A 15034-nucleotide genomic window follows, 5' to 3' on the forward strand; every position below is an offset into this window, starting at 1 on the left:
TTATATTTTTCATTTTATGATGGCAACATTAAGAGATGATGTGTAATAATGCGCTTATTATAGGCCTTTGCCTAGCGTTTATAAAGGTATTATTAGCGGTATCTTTACACACGGATGATCAGGATCTATCTGTTTTCAGGCTGGCTGGGATTGTGGTCAGACAATGACAGCAAAGTGATCAGTGATATGCTATAACAACAATCCCAACAATAAACCACAAAGGAGCTGGGCATGACAGATGAAGTCTCAGAGGGCCGCGGTCCTATGGCCGCCTGCTGGGCCTATAGAGCCACTACAAGCTAAAGGGTGAGATCTTTCCTATTTGGTCACACTTTCTATGCTGAGGCCTGGTTGGTCGGATCTGCTCCTCTATGGGCGAGGAGAGCTCCCCATTCAGTACACTGCCATTATTTTTATTTCTTTCCAACTCTCTTTCTTTTGTCTCAGAATAATCCTGATAGTTTTATTCCTGTGTGACAAACATGGAGACTCAAAAATTTAACAGAGAGAAGTAGTGGCAGACACAACTTATTGACCCGTTAATGACCAGCGTACTCTACAGCTGTGTGAACATCTCAGCATTTTTGTTTGGTGCTGAAAAACCACAACTTTTTCACTTAGTACTGTGACGAGTATGTATTACGTCTAATCACTGATTGTTACTTTTCCTTGATTTTCAAGTATGACAATGTGTCTATTGTATGTAACCTGTCCAAAGTGTATTTTACTAAATGACTTGACTCTGACCTAGGCAAGTGTTAATAGTCTTTTGAGAGTAACCAGGGTAGACAGTCTAACTCATTTTCGAAAGCCCTGTGCCATTCTGGGAAACTACCTGACATTGGGTTGACATAGTTAATCTCCAAAGGTTGGGGCAAGAGCAGTATGAGTTTAAAAAATCAGCTGTTACCCTGTAATATTGTGCATTTCTGTGGAGGAGACCTGTGTCCAGGTTAGGATGTGCCATCTCTCCCAAAGTGTACTCCTCTCACGCCAAGTCTTAAACTGGTAAGTAAGCAACTCTGATTTTATTTCCTATTTTATTTCTGAAACTTATTTGTGCAACTTATTTAGTATGTCTTGTTATTAATTGTTTTGTAATTAAGCCTTGGAAACATTTTTCAGATTAAATACATTTAATCTAGCAAATTCTCTGTGATTTTTTGTGAATTTACGAAGTCAAGTGAGGCTCATGCTACAGGTCTATATGATTTAAGGGTGTAATATTAATAAGTGGTGTTGGTGAAGGCAAGAACTCCATAGTAAATCCGTCGTGGTTGCAGAAAGGGTGTATTCAATGGTAAGTGACCAAGGTGACTCCAGCTGTTTCAGACTGCTGTATCTGAGACAGGCAGGACGTTCGTGACAAGTACTGTATCAGAGTAAATGTTGTAGTGGTTTCTTTGGGGGGGGCGCTTTTGTAACAAATAGGGCGTTCTTTTGGTAGCATTTTTAAATGAACAGCATTTTATTTGTTGAGGGTATATAACCTAGTTTAGATGACAAAAAATAAAACAAAAACAACACAGACATTTACAGTGCGCATAGCTGCTCAATGTAGAACAGTGTTGGACAGGCGTTAATAGGTTAAATTTGCCTACTTTTTGCTTGGACACGTGATAAAATAAAAATACATCTAGGTACAATTAAAAACACTTTTTGAAATTACAGAGTAAAAGTCAAAATCAATTGGTAATCACAAATAAGGAGTTAGGTGACCACCAAGGGCAGAGTCAGGGACGAGGAAAGGACTTGTGCTGTCATACATCACACCGTCACTAAAGACTCTCAACTAATGGTAAAGAGCATCATGCATGCATACTGCATATTGCTATACGGTTGCATGATGCACTTTACTCATATCAATTGCTGCTGTAAAAAGTATTGTTTTGTAATTGCTGATGTGTGTGCCTAAATCTATGCTAAAGATTATCCTCTTCTATACATATAAAACATGCATTTGTCTTTACAGTGCTGTCCTGCTTGTATGTTGAGCATACTTGCCAACTCTCCCAGAATGTCCGGGAGACTCCCGAAATCCGAGTCGGTCTCCCGGACTCCCGAGAGAGCAGGCAAGTCTCCTGCATCCCACAATTCGCTGGGCAAAATAACACAATTCGCGGTGAATCGCGTCATTTTGACCCCGCCCCTCGCGACAAAACTTCATTTTCCTGTGGAGGGCCAAAATGACAAAATTGACCACGCCCTGCCCCCTCCCACCAACTAGTCACACCCCATGTCCTGTATCTCCTGGACTTCAGTGCCTGAAAGTATGATGTTGAGTATTGAAAAACATAAGCCAGTTTACTATTAAGCTGAATCACGGATATGATGCTTTACATTTACAGCGGGTTGGCAGCTATGCCACTGGTCGTTTGACCAGGAAATCTGTACTGTTAGGTATGCAGATGTACTCTATGTTAACTTATCAAGGAATTCAAAATATTTTCTACTGAGTGAAATATTCCTGTGCTTGATATCTCTTGAGACTGCAAGTCTCTATTAGGTGTTTGAAAGCAACCTATTTATTTTTTCAATCTCAGACAATGGGAATTGCTTCTTTCAGGAAGTCTACTGGATTTTATACTAACGATAATAGCACCTCTTCTGGATATAATGATTACATCCTTGTTGTCCTTCAGTAACTGTATTGCTTTTCACCTTGTGACGCACATGGGCTTGATACTGTGAAAGGACCCAAGGTTTGCATCAAAAACAGCTTCTGCTCTCAGTGTACAGCACATTGGCTGTGCAATGTGTTACCACACAATTATGTCCCTGTATACTTTATTCAGGCTGTTCTGAACATCTATCTTCATGAATTGTATCCTTGAGTATGCAATAATTCATACCAATTAGCAGCTTTGTGTTATATTGTTAGACAAGCGTATTAGGGCACAAAACATTTAATAAACCATGAACATAAACTGGTGTGCAGTCACTATTACTCACAATGCATGACGTTATCAGTGCTCATACTCATAGTCATGCTGGCGAGAAGATATCCAGAATATTATAGATTAATTTCCTGCATAGATTGCCCCTGTGCTCACTATGCCACCGAAGAAGAGGATCACAGTAACCCTCTGCTCAGGAGACCCACAGCTGACAGGACCAATGGTGAATCTTCAGGCACTACAGTCCCCATCACAATAGGTTTACCGAAGATGCTGTTTATGTCATTTTTGTTTGAGATAAATGTACTCCTTTTCACTAGTTTAAGTGAAGCCATAAGCTGAAGGCAATTCAAATATATACTTTTCCCAGCACTTACTATTATGGGATAAATTTCAGTCGCAGCCAGCCAATCATAGTTGTGGGAGTGGTTATTGTTAATGTGATAAATCATACCGCCATTGTGGGCTGGCCCTATTGGTTCCTGGATCTTCGGATAGGAAGCAGCTCCTGGTGTTCAATAAAGGCTTAGGGCTAGATTTACTAAACTGCGGGTTTGAAAAAGTGGAGATGTTGCCTATAGCAACCAATCAGATTCTAGGTGTCATCTTGTAGAATGTAATAAATAAATGACAGCTAGAATCCGATTGGTTGCTATAGGCAACATCCCCACTTTTTCAAACCCGCAGTTTAGTAAATCTAGCCCTTAGTATCTTATTGTACTCCTTTTGCTCTGTCAATTGTATATCTTTATACTTCTTTATGCCTTCTTGCCTTGGGGCACCCCTTTCTTCTTTTCTCCTCATAAATTTTCTTTTGTTTTATATTTTTCCTCTCTCACCTGAGCAATACATCTCCTTCCCGGTCACACATTTATCCCCTTTCCCATATAGATAGTGGCCTCTCCTCCAGCTCCATCCCATTCTCATAGCCTTCCCCTCATTTCATTCACTTTCACCTCATCCCCTTTTAATTTCACCCTGATCATGTCCCGTCCCCGCCGCAATGTGTTACTGCCAGCGTTATTTATGCCCAACATCCCCAGTGCCAACGAGGTGTTGGCGGAAGCCCCGCCCACATCACTTACCCCGGCGGCCATTTTAAATCCACTAGCCGAACCTGCGAGCAGCGTAGGTGAGCCTCGCGCTGCTGCAGACTCCGACACTAACATCACTGTGTTAGCGCCGAAGCTCGCTAGGGGCTCCGGAAGCCAGGGGCATAATAGGTTAGGCAGAAATAGGAGGTCACATTCTCCAGAGAGGGCTGTGCGCCCATCCAATGCTGCAGCACGCAGGCAGCAGAGGGGTAGGAGAGGGGGGCGGAGGGGTAGCGCCTCCTCTCCTTCAGCTACTTGTCAGTATAGGAATGTCCCTGCAGACAGGGAATAATGTCAGGGACAGTCACTTCACCCATAAATAGTTATGGTGCAATGCAAGGGGGTAGGTTTTTTTCTACACACACCCCCTCCTGTCCAGGTTGATAATTACAATGTATTAATTACAAGTTCAACTCCCCCCCCCCCCACCAGTCACTGGAGCCACAACCCCCCAGTTTTTCAAGCAGTGAATGCCCCTTCAAAGTTACCACCACTCATGGCCGAGGGGTGGTCGAGATACAGGGGCCACCCACTTTCCTCTGGCGGTCCTCCTGCAGCGTTGGGTGTCCCCTTCACTGCAGATGCACACTCTGCCCTCCTTATTTCACAAAATCATTTGTCTTTGGGACATAGCTCACACCCATCCCCCTGTGGCTTTATCACAGACCTCATTCCTCATTTGATAATTACTCGTATAGGCCAACAGGTGCTGGTAACACCCTACTTTACCGTGACCACACAGTTACGCAGCCAGGGAACAGGACATATCCTCCACTACCCAATCAGGTGCAGTACCTGCCCCCACCCTTGCAGAATGTGCCCCCATTTAACCCCCAGCAGCCTGGTCTCTCCCTTATCCGCCCCCTGCTTCAGAAGTTGAGCAGAGCGCCTTGCCGCATTGGATGGCTCCCAACCCCCTGCCCCAGGTTTATTCTGCCTCTTCCTCATCAAGGCCAATTTCACCCTCAAGGTCTCATCCAGATGCCTAATCCCTCTTTGGCAGGCGACGCACTGGCTCATCCACCAGCTCCTGGCTTTCACCTTAATAAGAACCTAGATGGCGTTGCTCCTCCCTCGCTCAGTAGTTTGGAGCAAGTTGGTGTTTATAGGTCAGATGTTTCGCCTCTACCTAATATATCTTCTCGTCCAGTAATGCAGATACAACAAGGAGGAGAAACTTCTGCAGCTAGAGGGATTGTTTTGTTATTACAAGCTACAATTGCGGGAGTATAGATAGTACAAGTAAATATCACAGCGGAAAATGTATCTCAATATAGCACCTCACAGCAAGGACAAGGGATCCTGGTTTCCACAGTTGGTGAAAACATTGCTTTATCTGCACAACAGTCTCACACACATTGCGCCCCAATGTCATCTACAGATGGTAATTCGTCTGACGAAGAACAAGGTTTGCGCAAGCTGCTAAAGCTACTGAAGGATCACTTATTTCAGCCCACTAAGGTGGCGCCTGCGGTAGCAGCCCCTCGCGCATCGATAGGTGGCCCTATGGTACGCTATGATAATACGGCTGTTTTAACAGGAGTGAGAACATGAGTAACCCATAATCTTAGATTCATGGGTTTTAAACTACAGTATGGCTATTATATTGATCGCTGTCTTCCTATGGGCTGTTCGGTATCTTGTGCATACTTTGAGCGCTTTAGCTCCTTCCTGCATTGGGGTATACAAGCAGGAACAGGCCACGTTGGTTTAGCTCATTATTTGAATTATTTTTTGTTTATGGGCCTGGGCTCATTTACGGTTTGCTCAGAGGTTTTGTTTGCAGCAAAATCTCTTTTTGCCGTTATGGCAGTAAAATAGCTCATGACAAAACTGAAGGTCCTGCTGTTTGCCTGTCTTTCTTGGGTATAGTAATAGACACCATTGTAGGATACTATCGTCTAACTTAGGAAAAGATTGATAAGTTGGGGTCAATTATTGCAGAGGTTCTTAGCTCAGACACTATTCCCTTGCGGCAGATACAGTCATTGGTGGGATTATTCATTTTTGCGTGCAGAGTCATTCCTATGGGAAGGATTTTCTGCAGGAAATTGCAATTAGCCACAGTAGGGCTAACGAGGACGCATCCGCGGCTTCGTCTAATGGCTGAAATCTGAGACCTTTGGATTTGGGTGACATTCTTGCAAGATTTTAATGGCGTACGTATTTTGCCGGATCGTACAGTGTCTAATTTGGATTTAGAGCTTCACACGGATGTTTCTGGAGCTCATGGCTTCGGAGCCTTTTTCAAGGTGAATGGTGCTCTGCTCCTTGGCCTATGGAGTGGCGGCAAAATGGGCTAGTAAAGAACCTACTGGTACTAGAATTGTTTCCCATAGTGTTGTTCTTTGAGTTATGGTCCAGTCGTCTGTCGGGTCGGAACATACTGTTCTGGTGCGACAATCTCAGGGTGGTTCAGGCCATTAATGAGCAAAGCTCATCTTCGCTACCTGCAGTTAACCTGTTGCGAAGATTGGTGCTGCGTTCCTTAGAGTTTGATATCTCGTTTCAGTCTAGGCATGTTCCAGCATAGAAAATCATGTGGCTGACTCCCTATCCTGTTTTCAATGGCGTTGCTTTTTCGGTCCTTATCACCTCACGAACAGCTAATTGGAATTCCCTGTCCCATTTCCGCTTGGCAGATGGTCGAGTCGGTATAATGGGCCTGGCGGAATCCTCCTTGGCATCATCTACGAGACGGTATTATCGGGCTTCCTGGCAGCCATGACAGTTGTTTCTGAGTTCGTACTCTGGAGGTCCTTCTTCAGGTCAGACTGATCCCATTTTAGACTTCATGTGGAGTAGATACTTACAAGGTGCTACTAAATCCAACATGGCAGCTACCCTTTCCGGTATTTCTTTTATGGCGCGGATGAATAGCATTTCAGATCCCACCAGGGGCTTCATGATCTCTAAAGCATTGAGGGGCTGGGAGAGAGAACGCCCCGTTGAAGCTGACACAAGACGCCTCATTTCTGTTGCGTTTTTGAAGCAATTGGTAGGAGCGCTTTCGGCAATTGCATCGGATCCATATGAGAAACTTCTTTTTAGCGCACTGCCTTTAGTCTGGCTTTCCATGAGGCATTCCGGATAAGCGAGCTAGTATCGCGATCTAGCACTGACATAGGAAATACTCTATTAGCAAAATACACATATATTACCGACACTCATGTTTCTTGTAATTTGCCCCGGTCAAAAACTGACCAGTTTAATAAAGGGCATTGGTTTAATTTATCCGCACAAGATGACCCGGCCATATGCTCTGCGTTGTTGTGCTCGAAATTTTCTTTGGTTCACCCTAGAGAGGAAGATATGTGGCTGCTACACGCTGATGGGTCCCCTCTTTCCAAATTTCAATTCAACGCCTTATTTAAGCGTTCTTTAGTATATATTGGATTAGATCCGTTTCTTTATGGCACCCATTCCTTTAGAATTGGGGCGGCTACAGCCGCGGCTGAGAGAGGCGCATCCTCCTCTTACATACAGGCTATTGGCCGTTGGAGGTCCGAGGCCTACAAGATATATATACGCCAACAACCTGTCACTCACCGGACCGTGAGTGCCTCTTCCCGGACATTTAGGAACCGTGGCCGTCCACCAGCCTGAGGGTCTGCGCATGCGCAGCCCTTTTCTATATTTCAGTGTATACTCCTTTAACTTAATTGGCAGATCAGGCAACCTCCCTATATTAAGCACCTGTGGTCAACACCACGTTGCCTGATCTTGGAGTCTCATTCCTCATGAGTCTCTGAAGGTGTTCCTGTATTACTCGTGTATTCAGCCCTGCTGATTCCTGTGGTTTCCAAACCACTTCTATCTCTGTGGTTCCATACCACTTCTACCATCAATGTATCATCATTACTGTTTGCTCATTGCTATCCGCTGCCTCCGTGCACTCCAGCTTCTACCTCATTCACCTGCTTCTCATCAAGTCTGTTTGCTGACTACTATCCGTTGCCTCTGTGCACTACAGTCTCCTGCTTGCAACTTGCCTGTGTTTAACATCGTGACTGCCAGCTGGCTACTATCCGCTGCCTCTGTGCACTACAGTCTCCTGCTTGCAACTTGCCTGTGTTCAACATCGTGACTGCCAGCTGACTACTATCCGCTGCCTCTGTGCACTACAGTCTCCGGCTTGCAACTCGCCTGTGTTCAACATCGTGACTGCCAGCTGATTACTATCCGCTGCCTCTGTGCTCTACAGTCTCCTGCTTGCAACTCGCCTGTGTTCAACATCGTGACTGCCAGCTGACTACTATCCGCTGCCGCTGTGCACTACAGTCTCCTGCTTGCAACTCGCCTGTGTTCAACATCGTGACTGCCAGCTGATTGTTACCCGCTGCCTCCGTGCACTACACTCTCATCTCATCTTTGCTGTGGCTTCCTCGAGACTGCCGCTTTTCATTATCATCTGCTACACTTCGTGATCATCTGCTCCTGCCCTGCGCTGCACTCCTGTTTCCCATCGCTGTTGGTTCCTGTGGTTGCTACTGGTTACCTCCGTGTGCCGCTGAGTCCTGCCGCTGTGGTCAGCGCTATCGTCCATCTCCTGCTGATCCACTCTCCACGCCTTCACGTGTTCCACTGGTCTCTACCCTCCTGTCAGCATTGGATTTGTATCTCTTCTACTACCCTCTGCTGGATCATCTCCATTCTCCTGGGTTTCCTATAAGTCCAGTTCCACCTGTTGCTGACTCCTGTGGATTCGTGTCCCTGTCGGTCTACTCACCTGTGCGCTGCACCTGCTGACCGCTGCTTCACCTATCCAGGGACTTCCTATCCAGTCGGCCTCCAGCCGCTCAGGTACCGCTGCAATCCCATCTGACTGCTACTGCTGAACCACGGTATGCATACTTCTCATTGACTGTGCTGTGTATTGCATACCTTGCTGGACTGTGTTTGGTTCTCTCTGGAGTCTGCTATCCGCTGAGTCTATTGCCATCATTGACTGTGTTATTATTGTGCTGGACTACTTCAAGAGACTTTCTAGATTGCAGACCTGCTCAGTCATTTATATATATATATATCTATATTGTGCATATTACTGTGGATCGTGTATAAGGTGCCTGTGTATATCCTGTGTTGCAGTCTTCCCCTGTGCACCTCCTCACATATATATTCAGTGGTACAACTTGCTGATGTCAGACCACTGATCCCTGTTTCCGGTATCACCTGTTCCATCATTCTCTCACATAGCAGTGGTACAACTTGCTACCGCAGACCACTGACTACCTGGATACCTCCACTTGGATTCCATTCCTTCACTCAGACAGCGGTGCAACTTGCTACCCGCAGACCGCTGACTCTCATCACCTCCTTGTTTCTGTTGGACATTCCTCCTCACTATAGCAGTGGTACAACTTGCTATTGCAGACCACTGACTACCTTCACGTGTCCTTGTCCATACAGTTCCTTGTTTATCATTACCTCATTTCCAGTGTTGCTAGTCATAGACTTTCCTGAGCATCTCATCGGCCATCATTTCATGTTCCGTGATCACCCAGCTACCAGAGTACCCTATTACCATCTACATTGCTCTGGTAAGCCTACCATCTGGTGATCCCTGGGTAAAGACTCCTAGTGCCCGTGACAGTAAGATCAGGCCATGACAGACCCAGATGTGGAACCTACCGCCAAAGAGATGCTGCAACATCTGGTTAGCCGTGTGGAGCAACAGGATGCCCGCCAACAGCTGTTACTTCAGTGTTATCAGTCATTAACCTCCCAAGGAACATCTGGACAGACTGTGACAGCTACTACTGAAGCTCCTGTGCTTTCCTCCGTTTCCCCATTGCCATCCCAGGTGTCTATAGCTTCCACGCTTCACCTGCCTACTCCGTCAAAGTACGATGGAGACCCCAAAACTTGTAGGGGTTTCCTTAACCAATGTTCAGTCCATTTTGAGCTCCAACCTCAAAATTTTTCTACCCATCGTTCCAGAGTGGCCTATCTTATCTCTTTGTTTTCAGGACAAGCCCTGGCTTGGGCCTCCCCTCTGTGGGAGAGGAACGATCCAATATTACAAGATAGTGCCAAATTCATTTCTACATTCCGAAGTGTGTTCGATGAACCAGGTCGTGTGACCTCCGCTGCTTCCAGTATCCTCCGTCTGCGACAAGGATCTCATACTGTAGGCCAGTACGTCATTCAATTTAGGATCCTAGCCTCTGAACTTCAGTGGAACACTGAAGCCCTGGTTGCCGCCTTCTGGCAGGGGCTTTCCGATAAAATTAAAGATGCACTGACTACCCAAGAGCTTCCTTCGTCACTTGAAGATTTGATCTCTCTATGCCATCGTGTTGATATGAGATTTCGTGAAAGAGAGGCTGAGAAAACGACTTCTGCTAAAACACCTTTTCGCTCTAACCCTCAGTTTCGTCCAGTGTCACCTGCTGTGATTCCCATGGAGATAGGACGTTCCAAGTTATCTTCTGAGGAGAGGAAACGAAGAGTCAAGAATAGACTCTGTATCTATTGCGCTGATTCCACTCATGTCCTCAGCTCCTGCCCTAAGAGATCGGGAAATGCCAGGCCCTAACTAGTTCTGGAGAGGTGAAGTTAGGGTCCCTGGAGTCCTCTCCATCGTCTATGAAATCTAAAGTCTGCGCTTTTGATGTGACTATTTCCTTTGCTACCAAGACCTTTGAGTCACAGGCATTGATTGATTCCGGAGCAGCAGGAAATTTTATTTCCAAATCGTTAGTTAATCAATGGTCTCTACCAATGATTACCTTAAAAACTCCCATTACTGTGACGGCTATTGATGGATCACGTCTCATCAACGGTCTCATCACCCAGAGTACGTCTCCAGTAACCCTTCAGATTGGTGCTCTGCATCATGAAGAGATATCGTTTTTAATTTTTCCTGTTACGACAAGTCCGATTGTCCTAGGCCTTCCATGGCTTCAGTGTCACTCTCCCCAGATTGACTGGCGCACCCCTCAAGTCACGTCTTGGGGGCTTGAATGTCACCATCATTGCCTTTCCCAAGTCATTCCTCTCAAGGTACAGCAAGCTTCCATCTCAGCTATTTCACCGGGACTCCCTCCTCAATATGCTTCATTTACCGATGTTTTTGATAAAGCTCAGTCTGAACGTCTTCCTCCTCATCGTTCTTGGGATTGTCCGATTGATCTTCTTCCTGGCAAGACTCCTCCCAGGGGCCGGGTCTATCCACTCTCGTTACCTGAAACTCAAGCTACATCTGAATATATACGGGAGAACCTCCAGCGTGGGTTCATTCGACCTTCCACCTCGCCCGCTGGAGCTGGGTTCTTCTTTGTCAAAAAGAAGGATGGATCATTACGCCCTTGTATAGATTTTCGTGGACTCAATGCCATTACTATCAAGAATCGGTATCCCATTCCGTTGATCACTGAGCTATTTGACCGCATCAAGGGAGCCCGTATTTTTACTAAGTTGGATCTTCGTGGTGCCTACAATTTAATCAGAATTCGTTCCGGTGACGAATGGAAGACGGCGTTTAACACCAGAGACGGGCATTACGAATATCTGGTAATGCCTTTCGGGCTATGTAATGCCCCCGCTGTTTTTCAGGGCTTCATCAATGAGATTTTCCGGGACTTATTATATGTATGTGTCGTCGTCTATCTGGACGACATATTGATTTTTTCACAGGACCTGCCTTCTCACCACCAACATGTGGCAGAAGTCCTCTCCAGGCTACGGAAAAATTCATTGTTCTGTAAATTAGAAAAATGTTCATTCGAATTACCCCAGATTCCATTCTTGGGGTATATTGTTTCCGGAATTGGTCTGAAGATGGATCCTGACAAAGTAAATGCTGTACTACATTGGCCCCAGCCAACTACTCTTCGTGCCATCCAGCGTTTTTTAGGTTTTGCCAATTACTATAGACGCTTCATTCAAGACTTTTCTTCCATTGCATCTCCTATTGTGGCCCTGACTCGAAAAGGGGCTAATCCTAAGCAATGGTCTACTGAGGCTATTCAAGCCTTTCAAACATTAAAAGAGTCCTTCTCTTCGGCTCCAATCCTTCGTCAGCCTGATGTGACACTCCCTTTTTTTCTAGAAGTAGATGCCTCTAATGTGGGCTTAGGAGCTATTCTCTCCCAACGCTCGGAACAGCAAAAATTCCACCCTTGTGCCTTCTATTCTCGGGGTCTCCTACCCGCAGAGAAGAATTATACCATCGGAGACAAGGAATTACTGGCTATCAAAGCCGCATTAGAGGAATGGAGATACTTGTTGGAGGGAGCTCGCCATCCGGTGACGATCTTCACGGATCATAAGAACTTGTCATATCTCCAGTCTGCCCAATGCTTGAACCCTCGTCAAGCAAGATGGTCTCTTTTCTTTTCCCGTTTTGAATTAATAATTACCTTCAAACCAGCTGCCAAAAACAAAAAAGCTGATGCCTTATCTAGAGCCTTTGTTACGTCCTCTGATATAGAAGAGGTTTCCAACCATACCATTCTAGATCCCAAATGTATCTCACTGGCTGCTTCATCCACCAAAACGCTACCATTTGGGAAAACCCTCGTGCCTCCTACTCTAAGGAAGAAAATCCTTTCGTGGTTCCATGCCTCTCGTTTTTCTGGACACGCCGGTGAACATAAGACTTTTGAGATCCTCTCTCGAAGTTACTGGTGGCCTTCAATGAGGAGAGACGTCAAAGAGTTCATTGCTTCCTGTGAATTATGTTCGCAATTCAAATCCTCCCGCAGAACCCCAGCAGGGTTGCTGCGACCACTACCCATTCCGTCCAAACCATGGACCCATATTAGTATGGATTTCGTTACTGACTTACCACCTAGTAAGAACCATAACACTATTTGGGTGGTAGTGGACAGATTTTCGAAGATGGCTCATTTCATCCCTCTGTCTGGTTTGCCTTCCTCGTCTATCCTGGCTGAACATTTCATTAAAGAAATCTTCCGTATCCATGGATGTCCATCTGAGATTGTCTCTGATAGAGGAGTACAATTCGTGTCCAGATTCTGGCGAGCCCTTTGTAAAACCTTGGGCATACGATTAGCACTCTCATCTTCTTACCATCCACAATCCAATGGACAAACCGAACGTGTCAATCAAGATCTTGAGACTTTTATAAGGATATTTTCTTCAGCCAATCAAGACAACTGGGTAGAGTTACTCCCTTGGGCTGAGTTCGCCCATAACAACATGTACCATGAGTCATCATCCAAAACTCCATTCTTTGTGGTCTACGGTCACCATCCGTCTTTTCCGGAATTTCCTGCCCTCCCGCCCACCCAAGTTCCTGCGGTGGAAACGGTTTGTCAGACCTTTAAAAATATCTGGTCTCAGGTCAGAACCTGTTTAAAGAAGACATCTGTCAAATATAAATCTTTCGCTGATAAGAAGAGGCGGGCTATTCCACCACTGAAAATTGGAGATCGTGTTTGGTTATCCACAAAAAATATTCGTTTGAAGGTTCCATCCATGAAATTCGCCCCTCGTTTTATTGGTCCTTATAGGATCATTCAAGTTATCAATCCAGTATGTGTGAAACTCCTTCTTCCTAAGAGTCTTCGGATTTCTAATGCCTTCCATGTATCTTTGCTCAAACCTCTTATTATCAACCGTTTTTCAACTCCTCCCTCAGCTCCGCAGCCAGTTCAAGTTCATCAGGAGGAGGATTTTGAGATTACCGAGGTACTAGATGCAAAAATTTCGCGAGGAGTCCTCCATTTCCTCGTTCATTGGAAGGGCTTTGGTCCTGAGGAGCGCTCTTGGATCAAAGCTGAAGATCTTAATGCTCCTGCCCTTTTGAAGAAGTTTTACTCCAAAAATCCGGACAAGCCCGGTTCCAGGCGTTCTGTGCCCACCTTTAAAAGGGGGGGTACTGTCACTCACCGGACCGTGAGTGCCTCTTCCCGGACATTTAGGAACCGTGGCCGTCCACCAGCCTGAGGGTCTGCGCATGCGCAGCCCTTTTCTATATTTCAGTGTATACTCCTTTAACTTAATTGGCAGATCAGGCAACCTCCCTATATTAAGCACCTGTGGTCAACACCACGTTGCCTGATCTTGGAGTCTCATTCCTCATGAGTCTCTGAAGGTGTTCCTGTATTACTCGTGTATTCAGCCCTGCTGATTCCTGTGGTTTCCAAACCACTTCTATCTCTGTGGTTCCATACCACTTCTACCATCAATGTATCATCATTACTGTTTGCTCATTGCTATCCGCTGCCTCCGTGCACTCCAGCTTCTACCTCATTCACCTGCTTCTCATCAAGTCTGTTTGCTGACTACTATCCGTTGCCTCTGTGCACTACAGTCTCCTGCTTGCAACTTGCCTGTGTTTAACATCGTGACTGCCAGCTGGCTACTATCCGCTGCCTCTGTGCACTACAGTCTCCTGCTTGCAACTTGCCTGTGTTCAACATCGTGACTGCCAGCTGACTACTATCCGCTGCCTCTGTGCACTACAGTCTCCGGCTTGCAACTCGCCTGTGTTCAACATCGTGACTGCCAGCTGATTACTATCCGCTGCCTCTGTGCTCTACAGTCTCCTGCTTGCAACTCGCCTGTGTTCAACATCGTGACTGCCAGCTGACTACTATCCGCTGCCGCTGTGCACTACAGTCTCCTGCTTGCAACTCGCCTGTGTTCAACATCGTGACTGCCAGCTGATTGTTACCCGCTGCCTCCGTGCACTACACTCTCATCTCATCTTTGCTGTGGCTTCCTCGAGACTGCCGCTTTTCATTATCATCTGCTACACTTCGTGATCATCTGCTCCTGCCCTGCGCTGCACTCCTGTTTCCCATCGCTGTTGGTTCCTGTGGTTGCTACTGGTTACCTCCGTGTGCCGCTGAGTCCTGCCGCTGTGGTCAGCGCTATCGTCCATCTCCTGCTGATCCACTCTCCACGCCTTCACGTGTTCCACTGGTCTCTACCCTCCTGTCAGCATTGGATTTGTATCTCTTCTACTACCCTCTGCTGGATCATCTCCATTCTCCTGGGTTTCCTATAAGTCCAGTTCCACCTGTTGCTGACTCCTGTGGATTCGTGTCCCTGTCGGTCTACTCACCTGTG

General features: G+C 46.0%; 1 protein-coding gene across 4 annotated transcripts in view; it reads right to left on the minus strand.

Moving 5' to 3' along the window:
- The window catches only part of RNF144A (ring finger protein 144A), a 67499-nt gene that overhangs the window by 39437 nt on the left and 13028 nt on the right, over window positions 1-15034 (minus strand). The window contains exon 1 of one of the 4 annotated variants that reach the window (XM_075201476.1): window positions 3983-4069. The exons of 2 other annotated variants lie outside the window; for them this stretch is intronic. The gene's annotated coding sequence lies outside the window, so the exon portion shown is untranslated. Of the gene's footprint in view, window positions 1-3274; window positions 3525-3982; window positions 4070-15034 lie in introns of those variants that run through there. One more of the 4 variants, XM_075201474.1, reaches the window with a different exon arrangement.

Source organism: Mixophyes fleayi, chromosome 3 (assembly GCF_038048845.1).
Source record: "Mixophyes fleayi isolate aMixFle1 chromosome 3, aMixFle1.hap1, whole genome shotgun sequence".
Taxonomy (NCBI): Eukaryota; Metazoa; Chordata; class Amphibia; order Anura; family Limnodynastidae; genus Mixophyes; species Mixophyes fleayi.